The sequence below is a fragment of the Pinus tabuliformis genome, chromosome X (genome assembly GCF_031772625.1).
Source record: "Pinus tabuliformis cultivar Carrire ecotype Pingquan chromosome X, CPIR1, whole genome shotgun sequence".
NCBI classification, from domain to species: domain Eukaryota; kingdom Viridiplantae; phylum Streptophyta; class Pinopsida; order Pinales; family Pinaceae; genus Pinus; species Pinus tabuliformis.
This window is the reverse complement of record NC_142308.1, coordinates 18,751,877-18,762,642: the sequence shown is the minus strand read 5'-3', so window position 1 is coordinate 18,762,642 and position 10,766 is coordinate 18,751,877.

Sequence of the window (10,766 nt, the reverse complement as noted above, 5' to 3'; positions counted from 1 at the left end):
CTACCTGACATTAACTATAACTCATTATCATCCACCCATGCTTTCAAGAATGTCCATTCACATGTTGTTATTCTTCCACAAACTACTATTACTTACAAAATATCCATATTCAAAACGCACATAACTAATAGTTTCAAGTGTAACTCAATATCATCCACCCTTGCTTTCAACAATGTCCATTCACATGTCACTATTCTTCTACACACTATTATTTACAAAATATCCATATTCAGCTTACACATAACTAACAATTTCAATTGCAAATTATTATCATCCACCCTTGCTTTAACCAATGCCCATTCACATGTTGCTATTCTTCCACACTCTATGCCTTACGGCGTTTCTTTTGCATCATCAGGTGCAAATGCTAGTTTAGGGTTTTTTCCCTAGAAGGCAACCCCTCACTATATATGAGGGAATTGTATTGCATCTATGTAGATCTATATTCTGAGTGAGAAAGAGAGGAGATTGAGAGAGAAGAGAGTGTTACAGCGGATATGTTGTAGATTGTATCTCTTCATTTTGCTGGATAATAGAAAGGAAGGACTAGTTGTTCGGGGTGGACATACGCCAAACTAGGTGAACCACGTATATCTGTGTCTCTCTGGTTTTATGCGTTTTCTGTGTTTATATTTATGAAATATTCTATGTGTTCCGTTGCTCTGTAATATATAATTTTCTAACAAATGGTATCAGAGTCGAAGTTCTATTTGGTTGACTAACTCGCAGGAGAGAAGGGTTCCTGGATCAAGTGGGAGCAATGGCGGAAGATGGTAAGTTTAGGGTCGAGAAATTTAACAGCCAAAACTTCTCGCTATGGAAGATGCAGATGGAAGATTATCTGTATCAGAAAGATCTGTAACTACCATTAGGCGGAAAAACAAAGATGCCGATGGGTATGACAGATGAAGAATGGAATCTTCTTGATAGAAAGGCACTCGGAACAGTGCAGTTGTGCCTCGCAGCGTCGGTCGCCTTCAAAATTTCGAAGGAAACAATGACAAAGGGTTTGATTAAGGTGTTGATGAAACTATATGAAAAACCCTCGGCCTCAAACAAGGTATTTCTTATGAAATGGTTATTTAATATGAAGATTTCGGAAGGTGGATCTGTTGCAGACCATTTAAATGATTTTAATACTGTTACAAGTCAGTTAAGCTCTATAGGGGTAAACTTTGATGATGAAGTTAGAGCTCTATTATTCTTGTGCTCATTGCCAGAAAGTTGGAATGGTTTAGTAATGGCCATTAGTAACTCTGTTTCTGGATCTAGTACTTTAAAGTTTGATGATGTTATCGATGCTATCCTTAGCGAGGAAATGCGACGGAAAAGCTCCGGTGAGACATCGGGTAATGCTTTAAGTGCAGAGTCTAGGGGAAGAAAAATGGAAAGAGGAAAGAGCTCGGGATATCGCAGTAAATCAAGGAAAGGCAGATCCAAGTCCAAATCGGGGATAGTCTGCTGGAAATGCGGAAAGAAAGGACACCTAAAGAAAGATTGTAGATCTCGAAAGGGAAAAGAAGGAGATACACAGCAAGAAAACAATCATGAAGCAAATGTGACAGGTGAGGTGTTACAAGATGCTTTGATTCTTTCTTTCGAAAATATTACTAATTCCTGGGTGGTAGATTCAGGGGCCTCATTCCATGCCACACCTGATAAGAAATATTTTCATGACTATGTTCAAGGAGATTTTGGACAAGTCCGTTTGGGTGATGATAAACCCTGTAAAATTGTTGGAATGGGTAAGGTTCTTGTAAAACAGCAGAATGGAAACCAATGGCTACTAAAGGAGGTAAGGCATGTTCCAGATCTGAAGAAAAATCTAATTTCAACACGGCAATTAGGTGGTGAAGGTTGTGTGACAACTTTCACATATAAAGCTTGGAAGGTCACCAAAGGAACCCTGATAATAGAAAAAGGCAAAAAGGTTGGTACATTGTATTTATGTAATGGTATTTCTAAATCTATTAATTCTTTAACTTCTAAAGGAGCAGATGCAGTATTATGGCATCATAGGCTTGGACACATGAGTGAGAAGGGGATGAAGATTCTTCACTCAAGGAATTTGAGCCGGGTTTGAAGAATGTTCATTTGGACTTCTGTGAGAATTGAATTTATGGAAAACAGAAGAGAGTCATATTTCTGAGAGTTGGGAAAGAAAAGAAGAGCGAAAAATTAGAGCTTGTGCATACAGATGTATGGGGACCTTCTCAGGTACCATCTCTCGGTCGCTCTCGTTATTATGTTACTTTTATTGATTATGCAACTAGAAAAACTTGGATTTATTGTATTAAGAATAAATCTGATGTATTTGATACTTTCAAGAAATGGAAGCTTTGGTTGAGATTGAGACAGGAAAGAAATTGAAGTGTCTCAGATCAGACAATGGAGGTGAATATTGCAGCAAAGAGTTTGATAGGTACTGTTCAGAGCATGGAATTCACAGAGAGAAGACAGTTCCAAGAACACCACAAGAAAATGGTGTGTCAGAAAGGATGAACAGAACAATCATGGACCATGCAAGGTGCATGAGATTGCATGCAGGATTGCCTTTACAGTTTTGGGCAGATGTTGTAGATATTGTTGTTTATCTAATAAACAGAACAATCATGGAGCATGCAAGGTGCATGAGATTGCATGCAGGATTGCCTTTACAGTTTTGGGCAGATGTTGTAGATATTGTTGTTTATCTAATAAATAGAGGGCCTTCAAGTTCCTTGGATGGTGGTGTTCCAAAGGAAACATGGACAGGTAAAAAGGTAAACTACTCCTTTTTAAAGCCTTTTGGTTGTAAGGCCTTTGTCCATATTAATAAATAAAACAGAACAAAGCTTGAGGCAAAATCAAAGAAATGTACCTTTATTGGATATGGTGTTAATGATTTTGGTTATTGCTTATATGATTATGAAAATCACAAAATCATTAGGAGTAGAGATGTAATATTCAATCAAAAGGTCTTGTATAAGAATCAGATGCAGGAAAAGAAACAGGAAAAAGAAAACAAGGAATACATAGTTCTTGATGAGATCACTGAAAAAGTAAAGGTGCCTGAAAATAATAATAATCAACAACAACAGCAACCACCACAATAGCAACAGGCACCCCAAACACCTGAAAGTGGTGTTAGAAGATCTACCAGGATAAGTATACCCCCTGAACGATACTCTCCTTCATTATATTATTTATTGTTGATTGATTTTGGTGAACCCGAATGTTATGAAGAAGTAATGCAGGTTGAAAGCAGGAAGAAGTGGGAGCTAGCAATGGAATAAGAGATGGACTCCTTAATGCATAACCAAACTTGGGACTTAGTCAGGTTGCCTGCGGGTAAAACTACATTGCATAATAAATGGGTTTACGGGCTGAAGGAAGAAGATGGAGGAAAACAGAGGTATAAAGCTAGACTTGTGGTGAAGGGGTTTGCACAGAAGAAAGGTATTGATTTTGATGAAATATTTTCTCCTGTTGTTAAAATGACTTCAATTAGAACTATTTTAAGTCTAGTAGCAGTTGAAGATTTGCATCTTGAGCAGTTAGATGTAAAGACAGCCTTTCTCCATGGGGATTTGGAGGAAGACATATATATGCAGTAGCCACAAGGATATGAGGTAAAAGGGAAGGAGAAACTAGTGTGCAGGTTGAAGAAGAGCTTGTATGGCTTAAAACAGGCTCCAAGGCAGTGGTATCTAAAATTTGACAAGTTTATGTCTGAATAAAGTTATACTAGATGTCACTCTGATCATTGTGTTTATCTGAAAAAGCAAAATGATGGCAGCTATATTATATTGTTATTGTATGTAGATGACATCCTTGTTGCAGGGTCTAACACACAGGAAATAAATGTGCTCAAAAGAAAATTGGCAAATTCATTTGCAATGAAGGATTTGGGAGCTGCAAAACAAATCCTTGGTATGAGAATAACTAGAGACAAGGAAAATTGCAAATAACATTGTCTCAAAATGAGTACATACAAAAGGTGTTGAAAAGATTTAATATGCACAATGCAAAACTAGTTAGTACACCTTTTGCTAGCCATTTCAAACTTAGCAAGGAAATGTGCCCAAAGACCCAAGAAGACATGGATTATATGTCTAAAGTTCCATATGCATTAGCAGTTGGAAGCTTAATTTATGTAATGGTCTGCACAAGGCCTGATATTGCACATTCAGTGGGAGTTGTAAGCAGGTACATGAACAATCCAGTAAAGGAACATTGGATGGCAGTGAAACGGATTCTCAGGTATTTGAAAGGTACCACAAATCAAGCATTATGCTTTGGTGGTTCAAACATTTCTCTATAGGGATATGTTGATGCAGATATGGCAGGTGACAGAGACAACAGGAGGAGCACTACAAGATATGTATTCACTGGTAGGTGGAACAGCTGTCAGTTGGGCTTCAAAAATCCAAAGTGTTGTTGCACTTTCAACAACAGAAGCAGAGTATGTTGCTGCTACAAAGGCTAGTAAAGAAATGATTTGGTTACAAAGGTTAATGGGTGAATTGGGTAAGGAGCATGATATGGGCACGTTATACAGTGATAGCCAAAGTGCCATTCATCTTGCAAAGAACTCAGCATTTCATTCCAGGACTAAACACATACAGCTCAAGTACCATTTCATACAATCAGTGTTGGAAGATGGAGAGTTGACACACTAGCCAGAATCCTACAGATATGCTAACAAAAGTTGTAACCAGGGAGAAACTGAGAATATGCTCAGTTTCAATTGGTCTTCAAGGATGACGATGAAGATGAGAAACAGCCAGGTCCAAAGAGGAGTCATTGTCCAGCAAATGAAGCAACGATGGAGTTGCTATAATCAGTCTCCAAGTGGGAGATTGTTGGGTGTGGAGCCTGATTATCTTCGGTATTCAAAGGTATCGCCGCATTGGGCCCCAGTTCGAAGCCACCCGTAAAATATTCGCTGGAGGGGGGTCCGGGGGGGGCGGCTGCGACCTTTAGGGAGCCCCCCCCTGGCGGGGGCTTTCGGGGGCAGTGCCACCGAAGCTAAGAATAGATATAAAATGGCCTTGTAAAAGTATAGTAATTTCTAGTCAATCTGGGCCGTTCATTAAGTGGAGATCTGACGGTAGAAGTTATGTTTAATTTAGGGTTTTTGCCCTAGAAGGCAACCCCTCACTATATATGAGGGAATTGTATTGCATCTATGTAGATCTGTATTCTGAGTGAGAAAGAGAGAGGAGATTGAGAGAGAAGAGAGTGTTACAACAGATTTGTTGTAGGTTGTATCTATTCATTTTGCTGGATAATAGAAAGGAAGGACTGGCTGTTCGGGGTGGACATAGGCCAAACTGGTTGAACCACGTATATCTGTGTCTCTCTGGTTTTATGCGTTTTCTGTGTTTATATTTATGAAATATTCTATGTTTCCATTGCTCTGTAATATATAATTTCTAACAATTAAATCGGATTAGAAATACATGGAAATTTTTTTTATAATGTTGCAACGTTATAACTACATAATAATTACACAATTGCGAACTAACCATACACTATGTGCCATACCACAAATATGGTTTTTAAACATAGTATGAACAGGTTTTATGTGCCATATATATTCTATGGTTTAAAACCATAGTCCGACGGTAGCGTTATCGGATATGTAAACCTCCCACATGGCATGATGGTTGGACTATGTAACAAATAACCCCACAGATTTTAGTAGTTATAGCCATCTCGTGGCAAATCAACATTGGCGCAACAAATATAACTTTGTGGCATGGCATATAGTTACATTGCAGCCCAATGGTGATAAACTTCATGGCATGTGACTGAACTCCAGATGGCGTTTGGATATTGGACCATAGCGCAACCTATTATAACACTTGTGCTATCTCTTTGCCTTGTTATTGGTGTAACCATATGGTATAAATCGTAACCATAAGTGGTGGTGGAATCATATTAAAACCCATGGCGGTGACATGGCATATGAATAACAACCCGCGTCATTATTTGGTGCCACCTCCATTGCCACATAACATTCAATTGGTGCTCCACGCCCTGTTGACATAGCATACCCTCTGTGCTGACTCATCGTGGCATGTTATACTCTGGCGGATAACACGTTGACCTGTGGAACATTTGTAACCACATATGGAATCCCTCTAGCGGTGATGTTGACTACGTATGGGTGGCATGACATGTCATATACGTTGAATGTGCTAACATTTAGAGCAATAATATGTCAACCCATGGCACAACTCTGTGCCGATTGGAGACATTGTTTCCAAGTTTGGTGGAGACTCCATTGGAATGATAGGTTTGGCGGGGCTGCCAAGTGTAGTGGACTCCACCAACCTTTTACCACATATGCGATAAGGTAACTTTAAATAATTCCTTGCAACCATTGTGAATAAAATGAAATGCCATGGTCCAATGGTTTGTATTGGAGTTTCTTGATGCTAGGTCATGAGTTCAAATCTCTTGGAGGTCCTGCAAGCTCATAAAAAAATTTATTATGCCATGAGGAGGCCATGTGGCAGCCAATCATTGGCCCATGTGGCGCTCCATTATTGGTCAAATTAAAAATCAACCAACCAATCATAAACCTGCAAAATTCGACCAACTAGAAGAAGACACTTGTCAACCTGCCATTGGTTCGAGAACCTTAAGCTTTGACCAGTGGAACTTTGAGTTGATCTTTGACTTGCGTTGACTTTGACTTTTTACCTGTTTGGAGGAAAACTTCAAAATGTATTTTCTTCCTCATACGGAGGCCATTTTCGAAACCGGATATACCACCGAATCAGAGCGATGAGATCTTCGACTTGGAATTGATTTCACAAGCATCTGAGACTGTTAAATTCTGAGCAAGTCGAGAATTGTTGCTATCTACGACCATCTTGGTCTTTAATCATTACATAGAAAAATACAACTAGACTCAACAAGATCCATCCTAGATCACCACTATTGATTCTCTTAAGGAAGTGAAATTTTCTCCTATATCCTGACATGTGATGTGAATATCCACTATCAATAGACCATTTTTCATCCTCATCACATGAGCAAAGAGAAATACCACATCTTCCTAATTGTTCCTCATTTTTCTTCCACATTGTTCTTGGTTGGTTCCTTTGTTGTGCATGTATTTTTGGTTGTTTCTTTTGTACTAACGGTCTCATGGATCTAGGCATCAAGCAATCCTTGGCCATGTGTCCAAAGTTGTGACACATAAAACATTCTACATGACCAAGATAAGAAGCCAAAGGATCTGATATTTTGTTCCTCATCCTATATTTCCAACTTCTTGTATTAGACCTGCAATCAATGGCCCTGTGGCCAAAACAGTTACAAGCATAACATAAACCATTAAACAAACTTGTATACCTGAAGGAAGATCCCATTCTTTGTTGTCCAAACTGTTGCATAGATGTGTCCAATTTTCTCCTACAAAAGGCTACTAAATGTCTAACCTGATGGAAATTAAAACATTCAATCTCATTCATCAAAGGAGAAAATGAATTCTGATTTCTCCTTTGAATTGTGTTATTATCAACTCTAGGAGTGAATAATTTTATTGGCATGGAACCTCCTTTCAAATCTCTTATTTCTTGCTGATGAAAGTGTTTCCTCTTTTCTCCAACAATGTCATGGCTACTCACAAATTTCGTTGTAGGCATCTTTGAAACTATTCTGTTAATCTTTCCTACATCCAAACTTGCATCTCCTCTTTGAAGGTTAGAGCTAGATTTTCTCTCTGATATGTCGCTCTTAAATTTTTCAAGTTGTTTGTCTTTCTCTTCAATTTGCTTTCTCAATTTATCCACTACATTTTTTAGTGCCTCAACATAATGTTTATTTTCTTTTTGCTTGTTGCACATTACTTCTTTGTTTCTTTTTGAATCCTCCAGCTAGGTTCTCAAGGTAGTGAGCTCCTCCTTGAGATTTTTCCCCTTCTCATCACAAATATGCAATAATTTTTTATGATCTCTAAATGCAGTTGTTAATTTATCTACTTTAGTAGATAATTCTTTGATCACAACCATTGTTGATTCATATTCATATTTAATGATAGAAATATCCTTCTCATCATCAACCTCAAAAGAATTGTTAGAATTATAATTAAAAAATTCCTTCAAAATATTACCTAGTGACACATCTGATTTGGCTAAGATTTCTGAATCTACAGCTTCTTTGGCAATTGATTGATTTTATTCCTTCTTCAAATTATTTTCCTTTTGATACATCCTCTTCTTGCTTCTATCCATAATCCATGATCTACTCTTCAAGAGATCAAACTTCATTTAATAGCACCAACTCTGATACGAATTGTTGGAAAAAATTATCACTACTGAGGGGAGGGTGAATCAGTGGTGATGGCCTTTATACCAGTTTTAAAAGAAATCCACAACTTCAACCATCCATGCATATTCACAATATTATCTCATCAAAACATATATGTAGCAATAAACTCAAAACATAATAACCATGAGAAATATCAACACAAGCATGCACACATAAGAACACAAGTATTTTTGGTGGAAACCCTTTCGGGAGAAAACCACCCTGTTGTGATTGTGCTTTTCAATTCTTTTATTATGTTATTGAACAAATTGTACATGGATTAGCATACACCCATAAGCCAGAAGACTTGGCTTCCTCTACAGTATGTTGGCATCTATCAATTCAGAAATTTGCTTCTCTCATAGATATACGGGTATATATTTGTTGGAAGCTTCCACGACCAACGATCCTCGCCCAACTACCATTGTACTTTCCAAATCCTATTGGATGGAGAAATATCTTCTTACTACTAAATCTTCCAAATCACTGTCTATTCTAAAGCCTCCATGCCTTCACTTCCTCCATGTGAACCACATTTCATTTATTTTCAAACTAGGTTCTCAATTAGCTCAACATGAGAAACCCAACAGCACCATCGTTCTGAACATAAAGTCTGAATCAAAAACTTTACTCGAAGAAGGATTTTTCTACTCTTATACTCAAAACAATCTTTGCTCTTTACTACCAATTCTCCTCCATTCTGCAACCCAAACCATCTTTGAATTATGCATACCCAATTTTGAAATATCTCTGCAATACAATGTGAATAGTTGCAACAATATCTACTCACTCACAATTCCCCCACAATAGCATACTCTCACACTCTCACAACAAAAAACCAAATAGACTCAAATCCTTCCTCTAATAGAGTTCAGGCTTCTGTGATCCATATCAAGTTAAGAAAGATTCTTCGGCGATAATTTATTTATTTATTTATTTTTATTTTTATTTTTTTTAATTCATTTCTTTATCATTTCTATTTTTATTTTTAACTAATTTATTTTTATTTTAATTTTAGTGTCGTTTCTATTTTTTGTTTTCTCCTTTCTTTCTATGTCTTCTGATATTTTGTAGCCCTCTTATTTTGATGTCCTTTTAACTAATTTTGTCCCTTAGATTTTTAACCAATTTTGGCCTTGTTGTTCTTATAAGGTCCTTTTTTACCTTTTCTGTATGATTCTTCTAAATAACATTAATTTATTTTAGTATATCTTTTTCCTTTAACTTATGGTAATAATTTCCTTTTATTAATGAAATTTAAATTAAATTATTATTTTTATATTAATAAAATGGAAATAAAATTATTATTTTAGGTCATTTATTTAACTAACTTTAAATTATTAATCAAATGATTTTTTTAATTAACATTATTTTATTTATATATTCTATTGAGGCATTTACTAATTTTCCCATTAACTTATAATAGTTATCTTTGATTTTCTAACTTAATTACCTTTTATCTATTAATAAAAATTAAATAAAATTATTATTATTTTTATATTAATATAATTTAAATAAAATTATTATTTCTATTATTATAATATCTAGTCAACTTATAATATGAATAAAAATACTAGTCAACTTATGATTTTAATTAAAATATATATATATATATATATATAGAATACCAATAATAATTATTTAATAATTTGAATAAAAAATAAATAAATAAATAAATTATCTAACCAACCATTAAAATTATTAATCTTACCTTTATAACCTAAAATATATATATATATATTTTTTAATTTAAATAAATAAATAGATTCCCTTTTTAAAACCAACCTTTTTACCTAATTTAACTTATTTCCATAAGAAAGATAATAATAATTATAATTATAATAATATCATTAAATTAGTAAATAAGAATTTGACCTGGGTCCTAAGGTCAAAATTAGCCGTTAATTTAGCCGTTGGAGACTCTGCTCAGACTATTTATCATGCTAAGCTGGATCTGTTTTCTCAACTTGTCCTGACGATGAACCACACTAGTTGGTTCGAAACGCGTCGACAAATGATATTCCATGTGATTTTCGCCGAAGAATCTTTCTTAAATCCTTCCTCTATTTATCATTTTCTAGAATGATTAAATCAATAAACGAAACTCAATGATTGATCTATGTTCATATGCTTGATATGATCCGGACTTGGCTTCTTAAATAGATCAATCCACTAATTCACTTAATGATAGATATTCTTCACTTTAACCATCTTTTAGAACTTAGTTAACCTTTCCCGTCCTTTACATGGAAAAACCTGAGAAAGGAAAACCAGAAAAACCATTAATTAACTGAGAAACACGAGAAATGCGGGGAAAAGTCACTCCCATAATGTATATGTTACTCTTATGTTGGAAATTTGTATATGTATGTTGTTCCTATGAAGGAAACTCATGTATACCCTCTAATATCCCAGTTTCTAACTTGTTTAAGCCACCACTTGGAGTACAGTTCCAAAAG